General features: G+C 33.2%; 2 pseudogenes across 1 annotated transcript in view; both read left to right on the plus strand.

Annotated features, from left to right (window-relative positions):
- Positions 1-17,391, plus strand: part of LOC143599337 (putative flavin-containing monooxygenase 1) — a 37,025-nt pseudogene extending 19,634 nt beyond the window's left edge. The window contains exons 2-6 of the transcript XR_013147282.1: positions 14,592-14,637; positions 15,642-15,833; positions 15,904-16,083; positions 16,391-16,719; positions 16,904-17,391. The product of XR_013147282.1 is annotated as a putative flavin-containing monooxygenase 1 (transcript). The remainder of the gene's footprint in view (positions 1-14,591; positions 14,638-15,641; positions 15,834-15,903; positions 16,084-16,390; positions 16,720-16,903) is intronic.
- LOC143599334 (protein FAR1-RELATED SEQUENCE 5-like) lies at positions 1,670-4,111 on the plus strand (annotated as a pseudogene).
- Positions 17,392-18,062: the final 671 nt, after the last annotated feature.

The following is an 18,062-nucleotide window of genomic DNA, read 5'->3' on the forward strand; positions in this document are numbered from 1 at the left end:
TGTTTACAACACACCTGCACATCCATCTCGTTAAAATCCAACTATTTTGAGTATCAATTTCCTCTTGCAAATGTCGATCAGGGGAGTATTGATTGCAAACCAATAGATAGTAAAAAGGGGGATTTCATAAGTTCCTTCTGTTTCTTGTCACAGATCCTATTTTAAACCATTCATTATACCTAATCAATGGTTGAGATCAACTTCTCGCTGTAAAGTCACTTCTCGCAAGATTTAAAAACATGTGGTTGAGAATGAGTTTCTAAAGTTTTGACAACTTAAATGAGTTTTTATTCTAATCTAATCACACACATATATATATGTATGTATAGAGAGAGAGAGAAGAGTTTAAGTAAGAATTTAATGTTTTGTGAGAATGATGAGAATAAATAGATGACTGACAAGTGGCATAGTTTATAATTTAAAATAAAGGGTATTTAGGTAATCATCATATCCATTAAATATGTTTAAAATATTAACATAATTGGTTACTTCATACAATTAAGCAATATCAACTTCTTTCTTGATAAACATCGATGATGATCAGCAACTGTTATACATTTTCTTCTTTGATAATAAAAAAAAAAACCCTAAGGAAGATGAATTTCATGATTGACGGCGAAAATGGTAATCAATCTTTACTTATTAATGTCTATTGTTTCTTAATTTCATTTAATTCCCATTATAGCAGTCAATCATATTTGTTTACTAATTGCGATTGTTTGTTAATACCACACACATAGCAGTCAAATGCTTCTTAATTTCATTTAATTCTCATTATAGCAGTCAATCATATTTGTATACTAATTGTCGATTCGTTTTAGTTACTTATTAATGTCGATTGTTTGTTTTTATGGCAATTCTGAATTAATTCAATCAGTTTACTTATATTGTTAGTTTTCATCATAATCGAATTTTATGCAGCAAAAATAAAATTTATGTTTAATTTGCATAATGTAAATTATTTGCCTTCTAAAACTTATTGAAACCGATTGATGCTCTAGCAGTCAACAAAACAGATTTTAAACCGATCAAAAAAAATTACGATTGATGACCATGATGTTTAAACACCATGGGCCACCAAATATATATACTTGCATGAAAGGGTTGGTGTGATACCTATTCCTATTATTTTGCATTAGAGGTGGGCAAATAAATCGGTTAACCAACCCTAAAAATGAACCGAAACTGAACTACATTGAAACCGATTATGTAGAAACAGTAGGGTCGGAACAGGTTTGTAATTTTTTACCCCAATACCGGTTAACCGAACCAAAACTGGCAAAAACCGTCAAAACCCGAACCAAAACCGATCGTAACATGGTAAGAAACCGGTTTCTACCCAAACCGGAACCGACTATAAACCGGTTTGTGCACCTCTTCTTTGCATACTGTTTATTAGCTATTTTATATGATGATGACTATGATGTTTAAACACCATGCGTCATCAAACACCTGTTTACTACAATGATACAAGTATAGTTTTAATAATTCATATCAGACACACACAAATTGTTTGTTATAGGTTTATGCTCTTTATAATAAAAGATGACTTATTGTTTGTACAGATGCTATTGCTTACCAACCAGTTGGTATTGAACACATTTCTCCAATATCTGGTAAAAAGTCTTATTAACCAGTTTATGCTGCATCACTGAAACCCATTGAGGGTATGATATTTGACAACCTTGAGGCTGCAAAATCATTCTACCAAAGATATGGTCTAGCTGGTGGTTTTTCAATAAGGAAAGCAACACAGCGGAAGTCTCGCGGTATCATTCAGGGGAAGTATTTCATCTGCGCAAAACAAGGTCATAAGACGGTTAAGGCTGTTGATTCGATAGACAAAGAACACAAGACTAAACAAAAAATAAGGAGATCTTCACAACGTACTGGTTGTGAAGCATTAATTAGATTAGAGCTAATTGATGATGGCAAATATAAACTATATAATTTTATAGAGGCGCACAACCACCCATTTGTTAATGAGGATGATATGCACTTTATTCCTGCAGCTCACGAGCTTTCTTTTACAAAGAAAACACTTATTAATGATTTGTCTAACATTAATATTGGACCGGTTAGAGCGTTCAATATTATGCGATTTATTTTTGGTGGGTTTGACAAAGTGGGTGCAACTAAGGAGGATTGCAAAAACTTTAAGAGAGACCAGAATCTATATATCAACGAGTATGATGCTGAAATGGTGGTCCAACGACTCATGAGGAAGAAAGAGTTTCTACCCAACTTTTCGTGTGAATATTCTACTACTCCTGATGGTGTTTTGAAGGGTTTATTTTGGGCGGATGAAGATGCTAAGAGGAACTTTTACACATTTGGAGATGTCGTGTCCTTTGATGCGACGTATCGACACAACAAGAACTGTATGTATATATTTATTATTTTTGGATACAATTTAACGTATTTCAAGGTAATTAACATTATAATTATTAACATTTCTTTAGATACAAGATGATGTTTGTACCCTATACGGGCATTGACAACCACAATTGTAACGTTACACTTGGTGCTGCTCTGCTTGGTAACGAAATAGCAGAAACATACGCTTGGTTGCTCAAATCTTTTAAAAATGCATTTGGATACGCACCTCAAGTTGTTGTCACTGATCAGGACCCTACTATGAAGAGGGCAATTGAAGACGTTTTTCCTAATACTAGACACAGATTGTGCATGTGGCACATAATGGATAAGCTTTCAACAAAGGTGAAGACATTGTTTTATATTACACAAATATATGAACTTGTTTATTTTGAATTAATATTTTTCTAAGATTTTGTGTTTTACAACTAATGTTCTGTTAACGTCAGGTTGGATCAAAGCTATGCAACGAAACAGATTTTAAAGAACGGTTGTGTGATATAGTATGGACGGATCAGATATCCGCTGAACATTTTGAAAAGGAGTGGGGCCAGATTATGCATGATTTTCATCTAACTGAACATGAATGGTTGACCGATATTTACCAACTGAGAAGCTCATGGATTCCTGCATTTTATCGTTAAGAAAGCATGTCTGGGCTGATGCGTACATCATCTAGGTCAGAAAGTGAGAACCATTTTTTTGGTAAGTTTTTCAACCCACGTTGTACTCTGATAGAGTTCCTTGCTCACTTTGCTTCCGCAATTGAACATCAAAGACACGAGCACAGGAGAAATGACCACGATAGTAGGTACAAAGCTCCCCATATATGGAGTAAATTCCCCCTAGAGAAGCAGGCTGCAGAAATATACACTAGTAACATTTTCTTTGATGTCTAGTTAGAAATAGATGCCTCTATTCACAAATGCCAGTCTAGGAGTTATCACACTGTTGGTGACTTTATAAAGTTTTATATCAACGACATGGAATTCTACCCGTCATCAATATGGGAGGTATGTTCTTAAATAATATGTATGTTGTTTATAAATTAATTTTTGTTGTCATTATGCATGTTGTGACACGCAGTTTTCGTATCCAGGTTATGATTCGCAATAAAGACTTAACCGTTTATTGCAGTTGCAAAAGGTTTGAACAGTTTGGTCTTTTATGCAGACATATTTTTTTTGTCCTTAGAGCGGGAGAGGTAACAGTTTTCCCTAGGCAATATATACTTAGGAGGTGGATAGAAGATGATGTTGCAAATAGTCCATTACATGCTTCATCTTATAATCAGGCCGATGGCATTGGTAATAATGATGTTTACTCTGTTGTTCGGGATATGAACAAGGCGCACGACCATGTTATAAATCAATTGGTTGGTGACATGGAGAAGTTAACCCACTACGCTGAGTATATTAATAATTATAAAGCTAAAGTTGACGAAATACAGTTTGTTGCCCCACCACCGAGCAAAAGAGACATGTTTGCTGACCTCCTCAAAAATGATCAACCCACACACGCTAATATCCGTGCTCCTATAGATACAAGGAACAAAGGGTGTGGTGTTCACAATCGTATAAGATCACAACATGAGCAGGTGATAAGCCAAGCTAGAAAACCACCAAGGGCATGCAGAATTTGTGGTGAGCCTGGGCACGATACCCGTAATCATCACAAGGTTCAAACCAAAAAAGCTCAGTCTAAACGTTGCTTATCTCCACAAAGTGAAGAATAGTAGTCGCAATTTATATTCTTTATGTTTTCAGATTTTCATTGTTTAGAACAATATGTTTTTTGAATGTTTTTTTTATCTTTTATGATTGCAGTGTTTTTTTTTTTACATTTTGGTTTCAAACCTGATGTATTTGTTTGCTTCATACATAAATTTCCTTATGCAACATAATCTGTGTTTTATTGTTTTTGTTATATGTATATTACTCTGTGGTATTGGACAGTGTCTGTTTCAATGCTCGGGTATCAAGATCTGTTGTACTTTAACTATTTCTGGTCGGGTTGGTCTGCTTCGGTTCATTTCAGTCCAAGACCGAGACCGAACTCGAAACCGAAAATCAGCTGGAATAGGAACTTACTTTTGACCGATACATACGGGTTTGGCCCAGTTTCAGTTTTTTTTGGTTCGGGTTTTGTTTTTTCTAATAACTGACCTGATTTTTGCGCGCCCCTATCTTAACTATGTATAAAAGGATTGAGATGTCTTAATTCATAAAAATTTACACAGTTTTATATAATCTACTTAATATCCTTATGCAGCATAATCTGTGTTTTATTGCTTTTGTTATATGCATATTACTCGGTGGTATTTTATATTTACATCATTAATACAGTTGAATGTCATCAAATCTTTAACTTACGGTTGTGAAACAGAAGCAAAACGACCCGAAACGGATTAAATCCAACCCAACCAGAAACCGATATACATGTAAAATCAAGAACCGGGGACTACACTAGTTACTTCGTTTCGGGTATTGGACGGTGTCGGTTTCGATGCTTGGGTAACAAGATATTGCTGTTGTACTTTGACTCTTTCTGGTCATGTTGGCGTGCTTCGGTTCATTTCAGTACAAGACCGAACCCGAAACCGAAAATCAGCTGGAATAGGAACTGACTTTTGACCGATACATACGGGTTTGGTCCAGTTTTGGGTTTTCTTGGTTCGGGTTTTGGTTTTTCTCGCTGATCCTGTTTTTGCGTAGCCCTATATTAACTATGTATAAAAGGATTGAGATGTCTTAACTGATGATAAAAAATTACACACTTTTACATAATCTACTCGTGTGTTTGATTAAAATTTAAACTGTTCTCAAAACCATCAACGATTACGGATCCTTATTTTATTCTAAAAAATTAATTTTGTATTTACTTACACCACCAGATGGTGAGGGCCAACAATGAAGAGCTGCACCAGAATGCACAGCATCAATGGAAGTCGAAGCTAATGGAAGCTCAAACCAGTATTAACTTCTTAAAAATACATATTTACATTCAAAAAATAAATTCATCTTTACTTTATGAAAGTTAGAGGTGGTAGTATCTCTATATTTATACATGGCGAATGAGATCATGGACTGAACTTAATAGGGGTGAGGAGGGGTTCCTGACCCACTTGTTTTTCATAGTTTATACACAATCAAAATTATATAGTAATCCAAACCATATCATAACATACTAAACAAACATAGCTGTCTAACCAAACAAAATTACTATTTGTCCCACATACTAAAACCAAAGTCAACAACTTAAACATCCATTTACTTAAAGCATAAACAACTTTGTTCAAAAACCACCAGCTGAAACACAAAATGTGAATGCGGTTCTTAATCTAAATCCTTCAAACGAATCTGGATTCTATCCACTGCACTGTTGTACAACTCCATTTTTTCATCCAAGGGTAGGGCATCAAATATTAATGCACGTTCAAGAACGTCATTCTTAGCCAAGTTGATCTCACTTAATAAGATCTTTGCAACATATTTTCTCCTTAATTAATCAAGTTCCTTTTGTTGTTTTATGCCATGTTCAACGACCTCTCTGGATAAATTGCAAATTCCATCCCATTCTTTAACGCTGCCTCCCCTGTAAGTTTCCATGCGCCTTATTGCAAATACTCCGCAATCCATGTAGTTGTTTTTCGTTCTCCAAGGCATATCAATCACAACAACATCTGACTTTGCAATCTTTGATGCCATTACATGTTTAACCCTATGTAAGTATTCCGCAAACGTGTCCTGCTGTTCCATTTTTGCATACAATTATTAACATGTACTAATTAACACATAATAATACTCATATTTGACACATAAATAACTTACCGTTATGAATGGCCATTTTCCGTATAGCTCGTTGAAATCGGCATCGAATTTTATGTTGTCTAGCAGCTCGATCCTCTCGTTGTTCATGTTAAAAACCAACACATAATAGTGTTGACGCATGGGATAAAGAATTGGTATGAACACAAGATCAACTCCTGCAATACCTTTAAGATCTTGTTGTTTAAGTACCGATACCATGTTTGAGGTAAAATGGGCTATCTGTGTTTCCTTGTCTTGGTGGTAGTGGGTAGGAAACTGTGTTTAATGCCATTTAGATTATCTATTAGCTAACATAATTATTATAACCTGATTAATTGACCACTGGTATATTTTCTTACCAGCATCACCGGTGAGCAAAATAATCGATGTTTCGTTCCATTCTGCCTTAATATTTCCTCCTTGTTCAGCACCTTCGTCTACGAACTTACCGCCGACACATGTATGTATATACCAGGTCACATTGTCTCCATCACAACGCGTCCTACTGATATTCCGTTACGAGTTCTAAACATCACTTCCCTGTTACACTAATTTGTCAAACACAACAAATAAAATAGGGATGACCTTCGTACCAGGTCGGTACCGGTACTGAAAATACCGATTCCGAAAATCACAAATTCTTGGTACCGATGGTACCAGTACCAATCGGTACCGGTACCAAATTTGCTCATCCCTAATATTAAATATATGCGTAATAAACATGTCCATATTCATTACTATCTTACCAGGTCCCACCATACGCTGCGTAAATCATGTCTGACACGAGGTTCTCCAGCTTAATTATTGGTTCCTTCAACTGAACAACACGTTGCACATACGGAGAAATCATGTCTTCACCTAATGTTTGAGGACTTACTGCTCGTTTCCCTTCAAACTTGTTGTCCCTTTTTCCCTCGACATGGTCACTACCAATCACATAATCTGTTACTATTATCTACCTACATTAACGGACTTCGGCACATTACATGATGACCCTATGTCAAATTTTGGGCGGCTGAATACCAGTGTTTTTTTCACGGGCGTTTTATACTTTGAATCTGTATATGCCTTTTCCTGCCTGTCCAACTCTTCAACAGTTCTAGGAGTTAAAAATTTGGGGCTATCCTCAAGATCATTTACATGATCACTGCCAACCGGTTTGTTGTTTTCACCAAGGAAATACTTACCCACTACGTATTTCCATAGTTCTTCAACTTCCTTTATAACCGTACTGTATGGGTACTTTATCTTTGCTTCTTCAAGATTTATCTTAATGTCACTAATATTGTTCTCGAAATCCTGAATTAGCTCATACAACCTATGGGCTGCAACCTGAATAAGTTCAACAAAAACATGTTACGAATACGATAATTAACAAACAAGTACAGTGCACACACACACACATACATACATATATTTGTTTACCTCAACATCTGTTTGCGTCAATTCTGTCTGTGTATCAAACTGTGTGAGCTGAATCTCTCCCACATTCGGTTCGACATTGGGTTCGGTGGGCATCCCACTAGTGTTAACATAATTGATTATTGGGTACTTCGGGTCTGTTACATCATCTACCTCCACAACCATCCCCTTGCCTTCTACTTCTGCCTCCACGTTATCTTTATTCTTTTTAAATAACTCCGGTATTAACTTTTGCTTCTTCACATCTTTCACATCATCCCCTTCATTTAACTGTTTCTTAATCGCAATCACATTTTTTTTTGCTCTCCCCTCCTTATCTTTATTTTTAACTTGTGCTTCCTGATCCATATACTTGATCACATGTGTATCCTTTTTAGGTGGTGCACAACTCATCCTTTTGGATTCAACAAGTTCCAAATAATCCAGATCATCAAACGTGAACCTCGTTACCGGATGTGGCAACTTGTCTGAATCCTTAACCATATCATTCTTGAAATGTGCCAACACCAGCTAAAACAAAACATAATCAATCAATCATTAAACAACATAACTTTAAGATCATTGGACACAAAAACTACAAATTTAAACACAATTCTTATATATTTATCCGTACTTACCAGATGCAAGATCATAGATCCGTTGTATTCTTTATCAATAACCCACCTTTCCTTTGATCGCTTCATCAGTGTTGTCATATATTTGCACCAGTTCATATCTTTAACATCATCAGTTCAATAATACATGTTAGGAATTTGCGGTTTATGGCGTTGTTGCTGGTAATTTCTCCCAGCATAGTGGTAAAAGCTACCAAGAAGTTAAGAACAAATAGCCTACCACTATCTGTCCTCCCCCCAGGTATTTCATAAATGCTGACGGTGTTAAGGTTGTTTCTCCCTTTTTAAACTGTTTGTTCCACTCGTTAACAACAGCATCTGATCTGCGTGCTCTAACCATCTCAGTCACATCCTTAATGCTGATCGGGATTCCAAGTAACGTATGTACCAGTTCCGGTGTTATCTCTATTTTAGCCACGCCAATGTCTAATACACCGCTTTCATGGTTATAGTTCCTAACTAACCAGTAACCTAGCGACGTTGGAATTTGAGTAATTTTCAGCTCAAGTATTGTGCCAAACCTGATTTCTTTCACCACCCTTCTTTGATTCTCATTGAGGTTTTGAATGAATTCATAAAACTTAAAAGTTTTTATCCTTGGTTTTATTTTTGTACCATCAAACTGATAGTGCGTATGCCGAATTGCAGTTGATTTTGATGATAATTTAACTTGATTATTCAGAGGTGAAACAAACACCATGAAAACACAATGGAAAAAAACACTATGATAAAAAAAACACAATGATAAAAACACGATGTAAAAAACACAATGAAAAATACTATTATATAACACAATTTTGTAAAACACAATTCAGTAAAACACAATTTGTAAAAAAACCACTAATTTTTTTTAATTTTTATATTACAATATGGTAGTCATATAAAAGATAAAAAGACACTCGTTATTATGGTGAATTTGTTTTTCAATAAAAACATCGTATAAAAAATTTATGGACGTTTAAAAATGATGGGAGAATTTGACATGTGCCTTGCATGTGAAGAGAAAAAATCAACAAATGTGTTATTGTTTTTATACCCTTCCCCTTATGTTCACACTTGATTTCCCCCTAGACTAATCTCAACCATTCATGTTTTAAATCAATGGACAGGATCACTTCTTATCTTTCCTACAAAAAGTATACTTCCTATTAAAATGAAAACCCATTTGAGTTGTAAAAACTCGCGAAAACCCTATGTAACATCGTTTTTTTTTTTTGGTTACATGTAATATATGTTGTAACATTTAATACAAAACATCGAAACATCAACAAAAAAAAATGTTTTACTATCTTTTAACATTTTTTTACTAATTTTTATATATGTTTTCAGGAGAGAGAAAAAGTTATATTTATATTTACATTTTTTATTCACTTTAATTGTGGACCTAAAGATTTAAACATTAATTAAAAACATGTGGTTGAGAATGAGTTTCTAGAGTGTTCACAACTCAAATGAGTTTTTATTTTATATTTAGCCTATATATATATATATATATATATATATATATATTAACCAATTGTTTTTTCTTTTATGTTTTTTTAAATTAAGAAATAGAATCCGAATGAGTGATATAAGAGAAGCGAGAAAAATATTAGCGGGTTCAAATTAGTGAAGAATATCCGCAATCTATCCGGGCATACCATTTAGTCATTAATCTCACATGAAAAGGCAATTTCAGTATAAGCAAAATCATTAAGATGCATTTCAAGTATGATAAGAAATAAATGAACAATAAACCATAAAACATACATCAATACATTGGCATTGTGACAAAAAGCAATTTTATTATTAAAAGTAACTTTCAAAATGTTTAGGCAATGTAATTCATGTAAATAGATGTCTTAAAACTTCATAATAGTAGGTGTTCTGCAACACGATCAATACCAAAAGACAAACATGCCTTTAACAAAGTGAACATAGATAAACCTGAGTGTAGTGAAGCAGTATATCTAGTAGGTGTTCTGCAACACGATCATTATGTGGTGGTTTGGATTGTTGAGAATAACAATAATGGCATACCCTATTTTTCCGGTAACTGTAATTTGACTGGAAAGCTACATATTGTATAGATAAAGCTTGAATGGCCCAAACAAATATGTAAAATGTAAATACAATTAACAATCACTGTTCCCTAAAGGATTAAATAAATAAGCTACACAAAATAAATATGTAAACAAAGGTGTACTAGTTCCTACTTCAACTGCAGCTTCAAATGTTAAAACGCATAGAAACAGGCGAGCCAGTGTTGGAGTTACAATTCCAGCTATTTCCGGGCCTTATGTCCAATACTTTTAACTTGAATAAAATCGTCTCATCTTTTGCCAGATCTACTAACAATCCGCCTGGTTTGAAAGGACGGAAACTCATTAAGTATATACAACTTGATAAGATCGTCCTCCATAATCAATTGACAAAAGCTGCATATAAAGAGAATAGATCTTGGTATAAAACATTAAGGTTTCCAGGTGATAGAGATTTACACTACTTGTTTGATGTACCTAGTTTATATGACAATTTTAAATCACAAGATGCATCAAGAATAAGGGCAAATAGCAATGTACTTTTCAAAATGATCTGATTTGGTGACGATATTTTCTTTTGTACTAACCTGATTATTAAAGTTATGACAATGGTCTAGTTTGGTGATTAATTCTTCTTTGTTTATATACGGTAATGATTTGCTACACTATAATTGGCATATTAGCTTATTAGTGGATTTAAATATTTTATTAAACTTCTTTGTTTATATACTGTAATGATTTTCTCAGACAAAACATGTCAAAAAGTTACTTTAAGCATGCATGTTATACCAACCAATTGGAGTCTTCGTTTTCCAATGCATTTTTTAGAGAGATAAATATCAGTTAGAGCAACTGATGGGGTAAATATTTTTGAAGCTATCCCATATCAGTTAAGAGATAAATACCCATTATCCAACCTGCTTAAACCCGCTCAAATTACCTTTTTTAGTGTTAGGTTCAAATAAGAAGTTTAATTTTTCTAAGAAGACTAAGAAGGAGGGTATTTTAGTCTAACACTTAAATATCAAAACCCACTTATTTTAATCTCAAAACCCACTTACATTAATTTTAAAAACCCACTTACATAAAACCCAATTACATTTTCACTTATCTCATAAAACCACCACCACTCCACCGCCCACCGCCACAACAACCGTCACCCACCGCCACCACCACTTTTGTGTATCATAGATAAACAACTTAGCTTGAAACCAACAATACTTATTTTCACTTCAAAACAAAAATTCGTTAACTTATATTGATTATACGCGTTCTAGTCTTCTACTCTTCTAGATAATGATTATATGGCCTAAATATAAATACTTAAGTTAGAGAAAGACAACATTCAAAACATATAAACAAAATACAACACTATGTAGCGACTGAAACGTGTTAAAGTAGCATGTCTACTTCAAGATATGCAATTGTCCAATTTGTAATCAATTTATGATTTTTTTAAATTACCAAAACAAAATAATAATTATAATCTACCTATTCTAATAAATTAAAATACATGTTGACACTTCTCATGTTTTGGTTAATTCTTACAATTTTTTCCCTTCAAAACTAATATACCCTAATATATGTAATAAATCAATAATTATTTACTTTCCTTTTACACTATATTTATATAATATCTATATATTTTTATAAATATAAATATTAACATAATATATTACTATATATTTCAAAATACTTGATGAATTCTAAAAATCAACAACAAATCATGTTTCTCCCTAATATATGCAATAAATCAATAATTATTCACTTTTCTTTTACACTATATTTATATAATATCTATATATTTTAATAAATATAAATATTAACATATTATTTTACTATATATTTGAAAATACTTGTTGAATTTTAAAAATCAACAACAAATTATGTTTCTCCCTAATATATGTAATAAATCAATAATTATTTACTTTCCTTTTATACTATATTTATATAATATCTATATATTTTTATAAATATAAATATAAATATTAACATATTATTTTACTATATATTTCAAAATACTTGGTGAATTTCAAAAATCAACAATAAATCATGTTTCTCCCTAATATATGTAATAAATCAATAATTATTCACTTTCCTTTTACACTATATTTATATAATATCTATATATTTTTATAAATTTAAATATTAACATATTAGTTTACTATATATTTCAAAATACTTGGTGAATTCCAAAAATCAACAACAAATCATGTTTCTCAAATGAAAATTGTTTCGAGTTTTTTTGTGGAAGTTAAATTTGATTTTATGGGTCAAAAGTTGGTAAATAGATTGTTTGGTACAAGTTAACTACATTTAGATCAAGATTTGTTACGGGTCAAAAATGAAAATTTTGAGAATGCAAAATAGATTTATAGTCAAATTTGTTATGGGTTCAAAGTGTTGACTTTAAAATGTCAAAAGTATGATAGTTAGAATTTTAAACATGATTCGGGTTTCAAGTTATTTTTAAGGGCATTTTTTGAAATAATCAAAAGGCTTGGGATTTGGCAAATTGACTATTTTTCCCCCAACTATTAAAATTTAAGAAAAGATTGCGAACACTTTCGACATGCCACCCCCATGCCTATCAATGCTTCTAACTTTTATCAAATTTGAAATATTTATGTCAACATTAATTTTTTGCTTCAATGGTGATCAGAACATTGTATGGGAAACATGTCTTGCAAAACTATGCTCAAATGAAACAAAATATTTACAAAATTGAATGGGTTAACATGTTATTTTTTATGTTGTCATTATGATAAAGTCGAGAAGCCCTCTGAAACATATCAAAATCTTTTTTATGGTGTAGCTCAAAAAAACATAGTTCTTGAAGAACATCCATTGCTACAATTTAATGTCCTGTTTTTCTTTGATGGGTGGTAAATTGATAAATATATCAATAAAGGTAACGCTTCTTTTGTATTTAGGCTGAGTGGTTAGAACTACTATTGTATGAGAAGTCTTATTTTCGAAATTGGTTCATAACCAAAATTATTTCAATTATACATATATGACACCAAGAATGAATTTTTCAATAGAAAGAAGCATTCTCGAGTACGATTTTACATAGACATTTTTTTTATTAAGTTCATTTAAAAAAATCATTTTGTGATATAAATAAAATTAATTTATGTACATATTGTATAGATACAAGCATAGATGTAATACATTTTTTTTCATATACGCTATGTAATTATTTGTTTTACTTATAATTTTATAATTTGAATTATCACGCGTGTGATACGGGGCTCTAAAACTAATAAAACTAATAAGAGTTAATAAAAGGGAACATCAAAGACCTGGAAAACTATACTTTTGAGTTTGACCCGTTAAATTTCAGTTTCTAAATTAGTGAGTCATGCAAAAGGATTGAGTAACATATCAGAATATTTAAATGTTGCACATATTTGAACGGACCATGTTGAGTTGACCAGAAGCATCATTGTCCACAAATTTTTTTTTTTTTTTTGACAATTAGCGTATAACTGATGATTAAAAAAAAATACAGTTCAGGCGATTTCTAAACCATCATTTGACTCGATTCACTATACTTTGACTTATTTCATTTTAAAAGAAGTAAGTAAACACTTTTAGTAACATATAACACCATTTAAAAAAGATAATAAAGAGAGAGCAGCTGAAATAAATCTTTATTCTAGTTATGGACTAAAAATCTCAGAACTGTATATTTTAACTTTTAAAGTTCTAAGAAAACTAAACATTTTGTGCATAACAAACCTAACTTTTTATCAACTGTTTAAGTTATGACAATAAACATATGTCCAATTTCGCACTTGTTATCTTGTAACTTCAAATTGATAAAATTACCCCACTTTAATCATGTTTACAACGTTGTATACTACTTAAACAACAACCAAATCAATAACATTTCCCAAAACTATCAGTCATCCATGAAAATAACACAAGAGATTAATTACTTGGTTTGGAGAGGTTTTAGATTCCAAATAAGCTGCAACGTTTACCTGAAGATCCATCCATCATGGCTTGGTACCGTTGTAGTGGTACTTCATACTCACGGATATAGCTAAAAAATCTGCAGTAACAAAAAAACTGCAGAGACATAAAAATATTCAGTAAATTCTGCAGTCAACAGATTATCTCCAACATTTATTAACTTCTCCTAAACCTGGGTTCTAAATTCTATAAGAAAACACGAAAAAGAATATTGCATGTTTCTTGGGATATATATTTACACACTTCCAGAATTGCAAAAGTTGCATTAAAAATAGTAAGGGATCATTTTTCATGATATTTGTGTAAGTAGAGTATGATTTTCTTGACTAACTGATAAAAACGTTATTATATTCATATCCAATAACCAGATTTACTTTGCCGATTTTGTGATTCTTTGTTTGGGACGTGAAGAGAGTGCCCTTGAAACGGGTCCTTCGAGCAATAAGAGAAATAGGCCTAACACATGCTCAAAGTAAGGGTGGCTAAAGAAAGGAAGCCCAAAAGAGAATAACCAAAAGACCTCTCAAAATAACTAAATGAAATCAAATGTTCCAGAAGGTTTAAGGGCCTGTCCAATCAATCTAAACAAGTGGTGATATCAACCAAAAGAAAGGATTAGAATAACACATGAATGGATAGGGCCTAAGTCAAAGAGAACAATGGCCAAGGGGAAAGCTCGTAGGTCAAGAACCAGCATATAATAGTTCTATGGATATTATTTTTGTATCAAGATACCTCCTAACTATATGAAGGTCAATCGGAGAATAAGGAGGATAACACAAGAGGTCACGACGGAGGAAGAATAAAGACTTATTGTGAGTCAATTGTACTTGTCATAAATAACGAGCACCATGGACTGGGGGACTTGAAGAGCCTACCTTGGAATTGGGCTCTGGAGGTAGGCTAAAATCCATTAAACAAGATAGAAGGCCCAAGGCCGAAATGAGAAAAGGAATACACAACGGACCAGGTACCAAAAGATCAAAAAGAAGAAAGTGAAGAAAGATAAGAGCGACAATAGTCAATGAGTCTATTATCCTTATCATAAATAACAAGGACAATAGATTGGGGGACTTGAAGAGCCTACCCATGAGCCAGGCCTCATAAGTAGGCTCTAACTCAACAAGACAATAAGAGCCAATACTTAAGGCCCGACAAGGAGGACATTCTAGAAATGGACTTGGAGGGAAATGGATTTGGAGGGAAAGACACTTGTAATCTTGGAGGGAGAGCCTCCTGTAATCTTAGAGAGAAAGCCACTTGTAATACCTCCCCTTTATATAAGAGGAGGAAGAAATCATGTAAACACATTACACATCCACCAATACTTACAAATATCACATTTGATCACCATTCTCTCTATCTTGTTAGGAACTTTACCCCCTCGTGGGAATAGGTTTCAACAGGACGATTCAAAGATGTCCCAAACATACCCACATTTCCTGCCGGGAAAGGGCCGGACATTTTCCGAGGAAAGGCCATACACTCCATGGAATACGCAGCCATGTATCACGACAAAGCTGCTGCGTTTGTGAAAGGGAAGAATGTTGCAATCGTGGGGTTCGGTAAAACAGTGTTTGATATTGCAAGGGAGTGCGCATCCGTCAATGGTTAGTCGCAGATGTTTGCTGAATGTCATACATAGGTAGCTTTTTCTAATTTTACAAAGTTTATTTTCAGGTCCGGAACATCCTTGTACAATAGTGTACCGACATAATCATTGGAAAATACCGGACTGGGCTCCATGGGGCATCCCGTTAACTTATTTATACTTCAATCGCTTCTCCGAGCTTTTAATTCGTAAACCCGGAGAAGGTTTTGTGCTTAATCTGCTAGCTACGTTACTTTCACCCTTAGTAAGCCTCTCGACAACTTCAAAAACTATCATTTGAAGTAGCTATTAATTTGCTTATTTTAGATTTTTTTTTTCTCTTTTAACAAATTTGTGTATTTAGATATATTAAAGTTTTTAGATATTACTTATTATTAAATAAAAACAAAATTAAATGTTAAATAAAAACTGCAACAAAAATAAATAAAAATAAAACAGAAAATTAATAAATGTTGGAGATGTCGTACTTTGTAAGAACCGCAACCATATTTGTGAAAATTATATACTCATTTCAAACAATTAAAAAACAAAATGATTTGTTTGATGATCTAACAGCGTTGGGAGTCTCAAAATTTGTGGAATGCTACATAAAAAGTAAGTTGCCTCTAGCCAAGTTCGACATGGTGCCCCAACATAGCTTCTCAAAAGACGTGCACTCATGTTTGCTTTTATACATGCATGATCCCAAAAACTTCTTTGAAGAAATCCCAAAGTTTTTGCTTTTATGAAAGGGGGATTTGTATAGAAGAGGACAACACACAGATTGAAGCAGAAATTGTCATTTTTGCTACAGGATTTAGAGGTGAAGAAAAGCTCAGAAATATATTTGAATCGTTGACATTTGGTCACTTCATTGCAGGCTCATCACGGGTCCCTCTTTACAGGTTAGTCGATCGCGGTATTTAATAAGTTGGATCAAGCATGGGCGTTAAAGTGCTAAGCATACTTACCCCTCTATTTATATTTTTTGAACACACTCATTCAATTTGTTAAATCAGTATTTGGCGGGTGACATATGTCTAGCCAACTCCATATTAAAACTAGACTAATGATTAATAATGCCATCAGGGAATGCATTCATCCCCATATACCTCATGTAGCAGTAATTGGATTTTCTGAAAGTCTTTCCAATATTTATATCTCCGAAATGCGGGCTAAATGGGTGGCAGCGCTACTTGAAGGTGTGTTTAAGCTACCAAGTATTCACAAGATGAAGAAAGATATTGCAAGATGGGATGAATACATGAAACAGTCAACTGGAGAATACCATTATCGATCCTCGATTGGTGCTTTGGAAATTTGGTATAATGATCAACTATGCAAAGACATGGGCATGAATCGGATGAGAAAAAATGGACTCTTCGCTAACCTTTTCGAGCCTCATGGCCCCGTGGACTATGTCAAACCCTAAACAAATTCGTATTTTATAACTGTGTTGTGAAAATCAAGCTGATATAGGTTTTATTTAGCTTGCAGCATAATAACACAAGTAGTATATTTAATTATAAGACTACTATTAAAATATCAAATATGATGGTCTTATATGTTATTGTAATTTGAGACGTTCTTAACGTAATGATAATTTTATTTATTAGTTAAGTGTCCAGTGTGAAGTAAAAATGTGATAAAACAGGGTTGCAGATTTAAAAGAAAATTTGAGAGGGTAGCACATGCTAAAAGAATTTTATTCATAGGTAGCTGATACATAAAACAAAGAACAAGAAAAAAATTGCATTAAAAAAGTAATTCATCCAGAATGTTGAGGGGTAATACGGGCTAGCCTCAACCTATGCTAGATCCGCCCATGATTATATATATCTATAAAGCAAATCCAATGGGTCTCTTCAAATTTAAGAGGTACAACTTGCTATAATTATAAGAAAAAATTCTTAAAATGTCTCTTTTCAAAAGTGAGTCTCATAATGTCCTTACTTTTGAATATTCTCAAACGATCCAGTGCCAGACGTGTTATCCTGCGTCGGACGCGCTAACCGGCTTCGAACGCAGTAGCCAACTTCATATGCGTAACGTCCAACACTGGTTAACATGTCTGATATCGGTAAAAATATTTAGTAAAAAAAGTTATTCAATAAGTTAATTTTAAAGAAATAAATAAATATGTGCATATGTTTTAGGAAGAGTAAATATGTAAAATCTTTTATTACGAATAAGGTTAAAATAGTCATTTAAAAGTTATATTTAATGAAATGGATAGGGCTGTCACTTT

This window comes from Bidens hawaiensis, unplaced genomic scaffold, assembly GCF_021521415.1.
Source record: "Bidens hawaiensis isolate Kalapana, Puna unplaced genomic scaffold, B.hawaiensis_p1.1 tig00052043_1, whole genome shotgun sequence".
Lineage (NCBI taxonomy): Eukaryota > Viridiplantae > Streptophyta > Magnoliopsida > Asterales > Asteraceae > Bidens > Bidens hawaiensis.